Below are 14,083 nucleotides of genomic sequence, written 5' to 3' on the forward strand. Positions count from 1 at the left end.
AGAGAGATGGAAAAAGTAGACAGGAGTATAAGGAGATGAGGTGCATGGCAAAGAGAGAGGTGGTAAAGGCTAAGGATAAGTCATATGAAGAGTTGTATGAAAGGTTGGACACTAAGGAGGGAGAAAAAGACCTGTACCGATTGGCTACAGAGGGACCGAGCTAGGAAAGATGTGCAGCAGGTAAAGGTGATAAAGTATAATGATGGAAACACACACACACAAGTGAGGAGAGTGTGTTGAGCAGATGGAAAGAATACTTTGAGGGGTTGACGAATGAAGAGAATGAGAGCGAGAAAAGGACGGATGATGTGGGGATAGTGAATCATGAAGTACAATGGATTAGCAAGAAGGAAGTAAGGATAGCTATGAAGATTATGAAGAATGGAAAGGCTGTTGGTCCAGATGACATACCTGTGGAAGCATGGAGGTGTTTAGGTGAAATGGCAGTGGAGTTTTTAACTAGATTGTTTAATGAAATCTTGGAATGTGAGAGATTGCCTGAGGAATGGAGAAGTGTTTTGGTACCGATTTTTAAGAATAAGGGTGATGTGCAGAGCTGTAGTAACTACAGAGGGTTTAAATTGATCAATCACAGCATGAAGTTATAGGAAAGAGTAGTGGAAGCTAGGTTAAGAAGGGATGTATGATGATTAGTGATCTGCAGTATGGTTTCATGCCGGGAAAGAGCACTACAGATGCAATGTTTGCTCTGAGAGTGTTGATGAAGTACAGAGAAGGTCAGAAGGAGTTGCATTGTGGTTTTCTAGACTTGGAGAAAGCATATGACAGGGTGCCTAGAGAGGAGTTGTAGTATTGTACAAGGAAGTCAGGAGTGTCAGAGAAGTATGTAAGAGTGGTGCAAGATATGTATGAGGGTAGTGTGACAGCTGTGAGGTCTGCTGTGGGAGTGACAGATGCGTTTAAGGTGGAGGTGGGATTACATCAAGGATCAGCTCTGAGCTCTTTCTTATTTGCAATGGTGATGGACAGGTTGACAGACAAGATCACACAGGAGTCCCCATGGACTATGATGTTTGCAGATGACAATGTGATCTGTAGTGAGAGTAGGGAACAGGTGGAGACGACCCTGGAGAGATGGAGATATGCTCTAGAGAGAAGAGGAATGAAGGTCAATAGGACTAAGACAGAATATATGTGTGTGAATGTGAGGGAGGATAGAGGAATGATGAGGATGCAAGGAGTAGAGGTGGCAAAGGTGGATGAGTTTAAATACTTGGGATCAGTAGTTCAGAGTAATGGTGAGTGTGGAAGAGAGGTGAAGAGAGTACAAGCAGGATGGAGTGGGTGGAGAATAGTGTCAGGAGTGATTTGTCACAGACAAGTACCAGTAAGAATGAAAGGGAAGGTCTACAAGAGGGTAGTGAGACCTGCTATGTTATATGGGTTGGAGACAGTGGCATTGACAAAAAAGCAGGAGTTTGAGCTGGATGTGGCAGAGTTAAAGATGATAAGATTTGCACTGGGTGTGACAAGGGTGGACAGGATTAGGAATAAGTATATTAGAGGGTCAGCCCAGGTTGGAAGGTTTGGAAACAAAGCCAAGGAGGCAAGATTACGTTGGTTTGGACATGCGCTGAGGAGGGATGCTGAGTATATTGGGAAAAAGATGCTAAGGATGAAGCTACCAGGTAACAGGAAAAGAGGAAGGCCTAAGATGAGGTTTATGGATGTGGTGAGAGGACATGCAGGTGGTTGGTGTGACAGAGCAAGATGCAGAGGACAAGAAGAAATGGAAACCGATGATCCGCTGTGGCGACCCCTAACGGGAACAGCCGAAAGAAGATGATATAAACACACACACACATTTTTTTTACTATTTGGCATTGCTATATTGTATCTTCTGTTCTTGTGATTGTTGTACACTGCATTTTGTTCAGCAATTAATGTCCCACCTCCTTCTGTCCTTATACCTATAGTTTATTCAGCCAGATTTTATTGTGCTCACCTTGTAATACCCCCTGTTGAGCAAATTGACTTAGTGTTATCTTTTCATTCCGGTTTCTTTAGTTATGTACTGTCATGTATAGCAGCAGGGATATATGTAGTAGAGTTTTGTTTTCTGCTTAACTTTGGAAATCATGATATTTCTACATGTTGTATTTGTTACAGGTGTTTGCTAAAGTACGTAATATTTAATAGTATACTAGTTTGTTGTCTTATCTTTAGCTAATTTCTCCCTTTCTTTTTTCTGTTTTATTTTGTTAGTACACTTCAAATCTCCTGACCTGCCTGTGCAACATCGTGACAAACCTTCTCTGTCTTTGGAATTACCCTACTTCAAGTGCCTTGGCTTATTTTAAGGTCAGTCTCTCAAATTATGATTGTATAGTCTGTTGTTTGTAGCCCCATCTCTGCATTGTACCTGATTTGTTACAGCTTCACCTACATCACCTTTCTGCTGTTTTGTCCGTCTCCCTTTTTTTTTCTTCTATGGACTTTTATTTCTAGAATTTGTCCTGTCTGAAGTAACTGACTCCACATGCTGTCCTGGCGTAGCCATCTTACTGCTTTCTTATCCTTTCCTCTCCTGTTCTCTATTAAGGCTCTCCCTCTTGTTTGACTTTCTTTTGGTTTTTTTAAATTTCTTTCTCCCTTAAGTTGTCATAAACTACTATTTTCAGATCGTAATACTCCTCTATTTTTGTTTTATATCACATGCAGCTTGCATCTTAAATTTCTTTTTCTGACATCCACAATCTCTAACTTTTGATACAAAAACTGACATTTTAATGTTATATTTCTCCAATTTATATTATCGTCTGCCTCTGTTTCTTTTCTTTTAGCTTGTAAGTTGAATAATTTTTTACCTTTTTGATGATGGACTGTGATATCCTTACCTAATTGTTTTGCTTTGTAGTTTGATTCTAGTCTGGGCCAGCCCTGGTCTGTTCACCCTTGCTGCGATCGGGCTCACTCCGCTCCTCTTCCTACCCCCATTCCCACCCACCCCCACTTCAATTTTCTTTAACTAATCATCTTGACACCTCCTATCCACACTCCAACTTTCTGTGCGTTGTAGCCAATTACATTAACCAATTACAATCTCTCCCTACCATCTACTTCCCTCCTACATCTCTCCTCTTATCTCACTGCATCCTCCTCCCACCTCATTCTTCCCTACCATCTACTTCCTTTGGCTCCCTTAAGCACCTCCCTGATTAATACTGTCAACATCCTTTTCTATATCTCTCTTTAACTTCATAGGTGTGTACTAGACTAATGGCCCTGGGGCCTTTACAAGCCTAGCCATAGGATTACCCTGGCATTGTGCCACCCGACCTTAGTTCCAAGTGCCTCTGTCGAGTAGAGGCACTGCAGTTATCCTCGGGGTGAATTTTCTATTTCCCATCCACTTATCAAGATTTCTCTTGAAGAGAGTCAGCGAGGTGCTCTGCTTGACATGTATGGGAAGTCTGTTCCTTAGCATGGGCAGTCTCTGTGTTTTGAACCTGTCCCTCCAGTACGTTTTGTTGATTGTGGTAATGAGGTTGAGCTCCCTGGAGTGTGTGGTGTGGAGGGATTGGGATTGGGATTTTTTTAGATGTAGCATTTCTAACAGAGCTGGATCAGACATGGCTTTTTAAGTCTAGCAGAGATCGCCTCTAAGTAGGCAATATGAGACAAAGAATAGAGTTTTTTGAGTCTGTCCGTATAGGACAAGTGTTTAAGACCTAGGATCCTCTTTGCGGCCTCTCTAGTTGATGCAGATGTCTAGTGGGGTACATGCCAAATGGGGCATTGTACTCGATTGGCCTAATGAGGGAAGAGTAGAGGGAGACAATGACCTCTTTCTTCCTGGATGCAAAACCCTTAGTAATGAGATGTGCCACACAAAGACTTTCTGACCACAGTGGCAGTGTGGTGGTCAAAAGAGAGGCTGCTGTCAACCTGTGTTCCTAGATCTCCTTATAATGCCTTCTGCATTCAGTGGACTACCATCAATATGGTAATTCATGGGAACCGGGTTTTTCCCAAAGGGGATAATGACACATTTTTTGGCACTGAGCTTAAGGCCATGGTTCTGACACCAGTCGTTGGTCTCAGTGAGGACATTCTGTAGGATGTCAATATCACTTGGGGAGTTAATAATTGCTTCTCAACTTGCAATAGTTTACGAACTTTGTCAGCCGGAGTCCCTTTGTGTTGGCCTGGACTTCAGAGACGTAGATACCAAACAGGAGAGGACCCGATACCAAACCCTGTGGGACTCAACTCTTGACTATTCTGCAGTCTGATTTGGAGTCGGCTACTTTCACAGTGTAGGTTTTATCTGTGAGCCAGTTTACAACCCACCTAGTGATATAGGTGCAAACATGAAACAAACGTGCCACCTTCTCAGTATCCGTATAATGCAGTGTAAGCAAAAATAGCTAAAATCTCTCTATTAAAATTCTTAAAATTGACTTGGGTTCATGTGTGATACAGGGGTTGATGCCTAGCTTAGTGAGTTTTTCTATGATTCCTGAGTGGGGAATGGTATCAAAGGCCTTGGCAAGATCAAGGTAGGCTGCATGAACCACCTTGCCTTCATCCACAGCTCTGGTGCCCGACTCCAAGAAGTCGACCAAGTTAAGCAGGCATGATCTACCCTTCACAAAACCAAACTGTTTAGGATCCAGAGTTTGGAGATTCCCTATATCCTTGTTTATTAGGTCCATGATGATGCATTCCATAGCTTTGCATATCAGACTACTCAGGCTAATGGGGCGATAGCTTCCAGAGTCTGTAGTCGCTCCTCCTTTGTGCCAAGGGATGACGGTAGGAACAAAGCCTGAGGTGAGGCTGTGATTGAACAAGGCACACATGTGAGGTGCCAGTTCACTCTGTAGTTCATGTAGAACACAGCCAGGAATATTGTCAGGTCCCATAGAGGCTGTATTCTTGGCCTTGAACAGTGCTGTTTTAACCTGTGCAGTAGTAGTACTGGGTGCCTGGCAATCTACTGATAGTGTGATTGGTAATATGGGGGAGGGGTAAATTTGGCACTGAATCTTTCAGCCAGTATATTGGCAATATCTATTGGCTCAGTATAGGAGCTGCCATTGTGCAGTAGCTCAGAGCAAATCTGGGTATTGCCATGGATATTCTTTACATGACTATAGAATGCCTTGTGGTTGTCTTTACTGTCTGCTGCAATTCTGTTTTCATAGCTAGCTTTAGAGGATTTGATGAGGGATTTCAACTTTTTGTTGAGGCTGATAAGGGAGTTTTTCCAGTCTTGGGACTTCACCATATTCCTCATCAGTTTCCTCCTCCTGTTGTAGAGTTTGTTTATGGCAGGGGACCACCAGATTGGTTTCCTTTTTTTGGAGGAGAGCATCTTGGTTCTATTGGATATGGCGAGATCCATGCATTTGTTTACGTGTTCATACATTGCATTGGTGTATGGTTCGGCAGTCATGCAACTATTCCCTATTTGCATGGGGTGCCGTGAAGTTCGCCACCTCTGTTTTTAAGAGCCGAACGTTAGCATGGTGGTTACCTTTGTGAGGGGTGGGGGGGGGGGGTGGGAGGAATGTGGATTTCCAAGGTGATTAGTTTGTGGTCGGATCTAACCAGGGATGAGCTGACTATTGGTGTAGAGCAACGATAGCCCATGTTTGTAATGACCAGGTCAAGGATGTTGCTACCTCTAGTGGGAGTACGAATGAGCTTGTCCTGGGCATTCAAATTAATGAACTCCAGGAAACATTGGGCAAGTGTACATGAGTAGTTTTCACAGTTAATGGAGGAGAAGTTGAAGTTGCCTAGTATGAGAGTGTTGGGCTGGATCCTAATATTCTCCAGGGTGCTTAGAAATGTGGAGTGTGAGTCTTGCGACATGGTTGGGGACCGATAGCAGGCTACAACCTGAATCACTGTCTTACCCAGTGTTAGCTGCACCTGAAATATCTCTGATGCGTTATGTTAGGCTACCAGTCTGGAGGTGTGCGCTTCCTTTATGAATATGGAAACACCACCACCCTTGGAGCTTCGGTCCAAGTGCTGGGGCCGAAAGGTGTGGAAAGAGTTATAATCTGGTAGTGTAGGGGTGCTTTCTGCTGCCTTGAACCAGGTCTCTGTTACAGCACAAATGTTGATCTCCATTTTAAGGAGTGCTTTGAGCAAGTGCATTTTGAGATTTAGACTTCTAGCGTTGAGCAGCATGACCCACAGATTGCATTTGTTTGTAGCTGTTATGGTGGTAATTTGGTCTTTGGAACACCGCCTAAAAAAAGGCACTATAGGGGTGGCAATAGCCTTGGCCAGTATCCGGAAGCCCGGGGTTGACATATGCAGGCCATCTCTGGCAAAGCATCAAGGTATGTCAGTCATGTCATCCCAGGCAAACAGATACTGAATCCCCTTATAATGACACCAGAAACTTAGCCAGTTGTTGAAATCCAATCATTTTCTGCTTGTACTCTGGTATCATTCTGGGTGACGGTAGGATGCTGCTCAGGGCTAGAGTCATACCTTCCTGGGCTACATAATCCGAGAGCTCCTCCCAGTCTCTCTTCATGTAGTCCAGTGAGGTACATCTCAGGTCATTCACACTCATATACAATGACTAAGTCATATTTGTACCTGTTGGGGGACCTCCTTATATTCTGTTTTTAATACTCCTCTCCAACCTTACCTCTTATCACATCCTGTTAGTTCTACATCCCTGCTCACCTAGTTCCTCTATCTATATTGCACACTGACATACACTTTACTCCTCTCCCATTTCATCTTCACTTTTTGTTTTGTACTGAACTCAATCTCTCCAAAATGATATCTCCTAAGCTTACTTCGACATTTTGAGCCAAACATAAATTTCTCTATTTCTTTGAATCTATCGCACTTCTCTTGCACCCCTTCATCTTCCTTCAACTCTCAGGTGACATTCACTCTAACCCAGGCCTCACTATTGCTTCATCAGCTTCAGACTATCCTGTCCCTTTGCGTATACACATCTCTAACCCCAAACTTTTATCCTTCTACTCCATCGACATCCATAGTATCAAGACAACTGAATTCCACTTTTGGATAGACCAATATTCTCCTAACATAGTTGCACTCTCAAACTTGGCTAAAACCTCACAACACAGATAATGAATTTCTTGCCCCAGGTTACAACATTCTGTGTCATGACCGAACACACAAAAAAGGAGGAGGTGTTGCCATTGTTTACTCTAACCACCTAACCTTAACCCCTCCTTCCAATCCTCTTCCCTGTTTTCACCCAGCAGAACACATTATGGCCAATTTTAAACCTAACATTCACAAAACCCTAACAGTAGTTGCCATCTCTATACCCCCAAAAGATAACCTACCACTGATAGAACTGATTCTGCACTGGATGTCTGACAATATATCCAATGAAACTATAATTCTAGGCAATGTTAATATCAGTTGTCTAAACTATTAATACTAAATAACCTAATAACTAATAAAACTATTTGTTCCAACTCCCCCACTTCCAGCATTAACTTGTATGGGTTTACTTAACTTACCTCTTTCCCCTGCTTTCACCATAAACCCACTAATTCAAGTTCTATTATTGACTGGATTCTCGTTTCTAATCCTCACCTAGATCACTGCCCTCAATCCCTACCAGATTCCATAAGCGATCCTTGTCCAATTTGTATCCAAAGATTCTTCCCCATTACTCTAGACCTCACAAATTTAAAGAATGCCGTAAGCTAACTAACTCTGAGATTTTTGACAACTCTCTCCTTGCTATAGAATGGTCCTTCTTATTTACTCTACTTCTGGATGAAGCAGTACTTAAATTTAACTCCATCTTCCTTAACGCACTTAATTCTGTTCCCCCACCCAGAATGGTCAGAATAAAATCTCAGCATTCATCTTGGCTCTCTAACTTTACTAGATCTCTAATACCCAAAAGAGATCTGTGGAAACTTTGGACCAAAAGTAAACCTCCAGCTTCCTACAATATAGGGAACTCCACAACCTGACAAAAACATTATCAGTGACAAAAAGAACTTCCACTACACAAATCAAAGCACTACACCCAGAAACCCCAAAAAGTTTTGGAATACTATTAATCAGATTCTTTACCCAGGCAATCCCTTTACACCTCATCCTTCCCCCAATAATACTCCCCTTGAAACTGCAACTATCTTTAATTCATTCTTCATTGATGCAGACTTCATATACACCCAATCTCCCACTCCCTACCCCCATACTATACAACTCACCTTTTTCTCTAAAACCTGTTCCTACCAGCTACAATAAAAAGCTTCTTAAACTAAAACCATGTTGCCCATCAGCTGATAAATTGCCACTTGTCTTCCTAAAGTTGTTGTTTTTCTTTCGGCTTTTCCCGGTTAGGGGTCACCACAGCGGAACTCCAGTCCGCTAATGACTGGCAGTAGATTTGTATGGTGCTGTGGTGCCAGCTTGACGCCCAACCTTCAATGAAGGCATGCCCATTCTACGCATGTCTTTTGAATGCCACTCGACCGGGGGAGGACATGCAGACTCCACACACAAGGCCCTCCAGCCGAGAATCGAACGGGAGAACCTCTTGCTGTGAGGCGACAACGCTACCGCTGCACCACCGCGGCTGCTGTCTTCCTAAAGACTGCAGCCAAATCTTTAGCATACCCACTCTCCATCCTTATAAATCTCTCCATTAAGGAATCTACTGTCCCTACTATTTGGAAAAAAATCCACATAATTCCAACCCATAAGGGAGGGAATTCAAGAGAACTTTCTAATCTTCGTCCTATAGCCATTCTCTCTCCCCTCCCCAAAATGCTTGAACATTGAGTTCACTTACAATTATTAGCCCATCTCATTCAACACAATCTGATCGCCTCTACCCAACATGGCTTTCGCCCCCACCATAGTACCATTACTACTCTCATCTCCATTACAGACTCCATCTCCCTTGCCAGAGATAACACTAAACTAGTGTCCTGTCTCCTTTAGATCTTTCTAAAGCCTTTGAAACTGTTTCCCATGCCATCCTTCTCTCAAAATTGTCCCACCTTAACCTGTCTACAGAAACTGTCTCTTGGTTTAACAGTTATCCTACTGACGGGCAGCAATATTTCAAATGGCTGTCTGCCCTATCTCCTTTTCTTTCCATTAAAATGGGTGTCCTTCAGGGTTCAATTTCAGGTTCAACTTTTTCTATTGTTCTCACATTCATATTAACTTACAGTCTTTACTTCTCTCTAAACTGGAAAGTTCTTACAACAAAGTAGCCAGATTCGTTGCTAATCTGCCTTCAGAATCTCACCACTGCCTTGCTCTAAGGACTCTTGGATGGCTTGAGCTTCCTAATCAACTCTTATTTTCATCCACTCTATCCTGAACAAACCCTCCTCTTGCCCTAACATCTCTACTCTTATCTCTCTCTATAACCCTCCCCGATCCCTTAGAAGCTCTGATCAATGTTTGTTACAGATTCACAAACCTAAAAAATTAATTGGACAAATCTATATAGCTATTCTCCTGCCACCTAATGGAACAAGCTTCCCATGTATCTCCAAAATATTTGCAAGGTCCATGAATTTAAGAAAATACTCCGAGCATCTAAATACCAATTGGTTATGTCTTTGTGACCATCCCACCTGAGCTCTGGCCCTTGTTAGAATTATTTTTAATTATTCTTTCTTTTCTCTTCTAACTATATACATATAATTTTATTCACTTATTTGTATCAAACTAGTAAGTCAATTTTTGCTTATGTTTCAATATGTTCTTTCTCTATTGTATTGCATTTTCCATGTAAATTATCTTGATGTGAAGTAGGTAACTTCATTTGATCAGCAACCTGTGGGTTACGGATCCGATACGGATCTGAGCCGGCAGCATACCAAGCTAAAGATCCAAGCGCCACCCCCTTACCCGTACTACCCTGCAACCTCCTTCCAATCCCCAGATCTCATTTGCTGCGGCTTTGCCAACCACGGGATTCCTCGAGCTCCAGGCGAGTTAAGTATTTTACAGTTTTATAGATAAAACTTTGGGCACTTAGTTGTTTGTGTGTGCATGTATAGTATTTTTCTCTTGGGATAGATATTCGTTTTCTTATTACTTTACTCTATACCCCTCTTATGCTTTGTATCTCTATCACCAGTAGGCCCCTTTTCCTTCAGGTGTGCGTTTGAGTGTATGGTATGGCTGATGGCCAAAAACTTACTTTTTCTAAGTGCACTGAGTGTGGCCATAAGCTGTCGCCAGCGGATGGTCACACTCGGTGTTTTCTTTGCTTGGGGGTGGCCCATCTTTCCACAGGCTGCCAAATTTGTGCAGCCTTTAACCCCCGGGCTTTGAGAGACAGGAAGAATAAGCTGATTCTTGTGGGCTTTTTACCCACGGAATCTGCTTCTTCCTCCTCTCCCTCTGTAGCGACAACTGTGGCTGTGGTTGCCCAACCATCTGGCCCTCCTCCCTTGGCTGGGACTCACCCTCCCACCTTGTCCCAGGGAGATCGAGAGGTGAAAAAAGACAGGAGAGAGAAAGGGACAGAGAGAGAAGCCACAAATGGTGGGCCGAATTGGACCCCTCTGCCCCTCCTGCCAAGGTTCTCCTTTCCCCATCGAGGACTTCCAAGCCTTCCCCACCCCCACGGCTCCGTTCTCCACGCTTTTCTCCGGAGCTGGAGGCCCAACCATCTTCGAGGTCGTCGCGTAGGCCCTCCCGACCGGCTTCGGCGGCCTCGTCCAGATCTACTAGAAGCCTCTCGGAGGCAGATATGGACCGGATGATGCGTCACTTTTTACAGACTCTGCTGCAGATGGGAGTGTTGCTGCCCCCCCCCCCCTCTGGGGGAGGGGGAGTTCAGCTCCACTGTTTGCCCCGATAGCTCCTTCTCCGATCCACTACCGGGTTTTGGAGTCTTCAGATCTGAGGAGCCTCGGCGTCAGGGAGTCGGCGCCGATAGTTATCGCTACCACGACGCCGGCCATGCCCTCGAGCCTATCGGATCCGAGGGGGCGAGTGTGTCTTTGGCTCCGTTGCGGTCAGAGCACACCGTCCACTCTGATCCGAGCGCTTCAGCTCAGACTCCGATCCCTTCGTCGGATCCGAGGGTGCCGGCCACCTGTCTTAGAGAGGCTGGTTCCCCTGCGGCATTCAATGTTGTGGAGAAGGTTCTCTCTAGAGGATCGAGACCCCCTCCCCCTGTTCTCAGGATCTGCCCCCGCCCCCTCGCAGCTCGGTTTGTACTCCATCCTGTCCCAGGGACAGCCTGTGTCATTGATGCCCCAGCCAGTTACCCTGGAGGAACACAAATCTGTTGGTGAGCCCCACTCGGACAGTCCCTCCGAGGAGATTCCTCACAAACACCTGTGCAAAAGGAGGCACTTGGGACTCCCCTGAGTTCCATACTGAGGATACCGATTTGGAGGAAGGGGAAGATAACCCCAAGTCACCCCCCAACGAAGTCTCCTTCGGAGACATTATGGAAATGCTTTGCCAAAGGGGGGTGGTCCTCCAAAAAGCCTTCCTTGGACGAGTCGGTATTCCTGGAGGCGTTTGACACAGGCCCATCTACCTCTTGGGTGTGTGCCCCCCCCCCCCCGGCCGACCCTCTGGACGACCTGATTACCACCAGGGCGGGGAAGGAACTGGACAATGTAGAGCCTATCCCCAGGAGGCCCGACAAGATTTTGAGCCCCCCTACAGACAAAGCTTCATGGAGCAAGGGTTCCCCTGTAGATGCCATGGTGGTGGCGGCGACCAACAAAAAGGAACTAGCTCAGGAAAGTTCCTCAGTCCATCCCCCCCGACAAGGAGTCACGGGCAATGGACCGTATTGGAAAGCGGATGTTTGCTTCAGCTACCTTCTCTATTAGGACTCTGAATTACTTGGCCCATGTTATTGGACTGCAGAGGGACCTGGTTAAAGAGTACGCTGAGTCTCCCCCAGAGTCCATGTCAGCCGAGGATAAACGGACTTTCTCTCTGCGCATATGGCCACTCTCAAATCAGTGTCAAATACATCTATGCGGCTACTCTCCCACGCCACGGAAGGAGCCGCTAGAGCTAGCGGGTCCGGTATAGCCTTAAGGCGTCATGCCTAGCTTCGGCTTTGCGATTTCTCTGAACCTTTCAAGGTGTCCTTCGCGAATGCACCCTTTGACGGGTCTACCCTGTTTGGGAAGACCGTCCGCGAGACGCTAGTCCAGAGTGAGAAAGACGGGAAAACGCCGTCAGCCATTGGAATCCGCTTCTCTACCCCTCAAAGGTCCTTCTCCAGGAACCAGAGAGGGCAGAAGATGATGTGGTTCTGGAAATCTCAGCAGGCCCAGAACGCTCAGGACTCCTTCTCCCCCAGAGGCATAGGGGGACAAGGTGGACGCCGGCCCAGAGGCAGAGGGGTCCGAAGAACTTCGGGTCACGGGAACCCTTTACCGACCCGCGCAGCAGCCCTGAGGGGTTACCCGACTGCTTCCCTCAGGAGGCAGTCGAGGGACGTTTCTCGAGGCACCTGGCTCAATGGGAGTCCATCACAGATCGCTGGGTGCTTCAGGTAATATCCAGAGGCTATTCAATCCCCTTCATAAACAAGTTCCCTTACTCAAGGCGCCTCCCACTCGAAGAAAGGCCGCGGCTTTGTAAATTAGAAAAGCTGTTAGAAAAAAGAGCCATCTAGCATGTGCCCCCAGACCAGTCCGTATTAGGCATCTACTCCAGGTTCTTTCTGGTGCCAAAAAAGACGGGTGACTTAAGGCCGATTCTCGACCTGTCAGCAATGAACCTTTTCATTGCCAAGGAGAAATTCTGGATGGTCACGCTCCAGTCCATCCTGCCCTTCTTGCAGGAGGAGGACTGGATGTGCTCCATAAACCTCATGGATGCGTACTACCATATACTCATGGACAGACGGTCCAGGAGGTTTCTCCGCCTTCGGCTAGGGGCCAGTCATTACCAGTTCAGGGTCTTACCCTTCGGTCTCACCACAGCCCCCAGGGTGTTCACCAAGGTCATGGCAGTTGTAGCGGCTCACCTAAGGCTCCAGGGCATACAGGTCTTCTTGTACCTAGACGACTGGCTCCTCACCAGGCATCTACTCTCTCTAGCCAGGGACTTCTTCCTCCATTTATCATCCCAGTTGGGGATCACTAAATGTCAAGAAGTTGTTCCTCCAACCTGTTCAGGTTACAGACTTTATAGGGGCCAGGATAGATTCCCTTCAGGTCAAGGCTTTCCTAACGCCAGACAGACTTCACAGCATAACTCTACATGTACTAGTTCTTCTTCAGTCTCCTGCTCCTCCAGCAGAGTTGGTCCTGAGAGCTTTAGGGTCCATGGCAGCAGCAGTTTGATCCCTTACGCTCGCCTGCACATGAGGGTTTTACAATGGACTTTGCAAGTCCAGTGGTCCATTCTACATCATCCACTAAACTTGCCGATCCCCCTCAGCAGGGTTTGCAGGAACTCCCTCGTGATGGCTCCAATCCCGAGACCTTCGGGAAGGATGACGGTTTGTTATGCCCCTACCCCAGGCCACAGTGACCATGGACTCCTCTCGCCTAGGGTGGGGGGGCATTGTGCGGGCAGGACTGTCCAAGGCACGTGGACTCGTACAGAGACCGTTCTGCATATAAATGTACTGGAGATGAGGGCGGTCGTTTTAGCGTTGCAGGCCCTTCATGCCTTCCTTCCTCCAGGGACTATTGCAATCCAGTCAGTATGTCAGTGGTCTGGTATATCAACAAACAGGGGGGAACCAGGTCCTACCCTCTTTGCCGAGAGGCCATGAGAGTTTGGGAATGGGCGATCTCCACCAACCACTTCCTGTTAGCGACCCACATTCCGGGTTGGTCCAACATTCTGGCGGACAAATTGAGCAGAACTGTTCTCTCCCCTTACGAGTGGTCTCTGAACTCTTCCGTAGCGGAACAGATCTTCCTCAAGTGGGGTCAGCCTTGCTGCGATCTCTTTGCGTGCCTTCCAACGCAAAGTGCAGTGAGTTTTTCGCTCTAATTCCTCCTTTAGGGGAAGCCCCTAGAGACGCTCTAGTCCATGCTTGTCCGCCTGGTCTTCTTTATGCGTATCCACCACTTCCGCTGATGACAAAAGTTTTGCAGAAAGCTCGTCTGTTGGGGAGCAAGTT

The 14,083-nt window shown here is 46.1% G+C and overlaps 1 protein-coding gene across 5 annotated transcripts in view; it reads left to right on the plus strand.

The window, feature by feature from the left end:
* PBK (PDZ binding kinase) overlaps nt 1-14,083 on the plus strand; it is a 1,262,077-nt gene that overhangs the window by 180,904 nt on the left and 1,067,090 nt on the right. For 3 of the 5 annotated variants that reach the window (XM_044062676.1, XM_044062675.1, XM_044062677.1), the window contains one exon: nt 2,227-2,322. The exons of the other annotated variants lie outside the window; for them this stretch is intronic. The gene's annotated coding sequence lies outside the window, so the exon portion shown is untranslated. The remainder of the gene's footprint in view (nt 1-2,226; nt 2,323-14,083) is intronic. 5 annotated transcript variants of the gene reach the window in all.

Source organism: Protopterus annectens, chromosome 2.part1, assembly GCF_019279795.1.
Source record: "Protopterus annectens isolate FY-2018-M chromosome 2.part1, PAN1.0, whole genome shotgun sequence".
NCBI classification, from domain to species: domain Eukaryota; kingdom Metazoa; phylum Chordata; order Ceratodontiformes; family Protopteridae; genus Protopterus; species Protopterus annectens.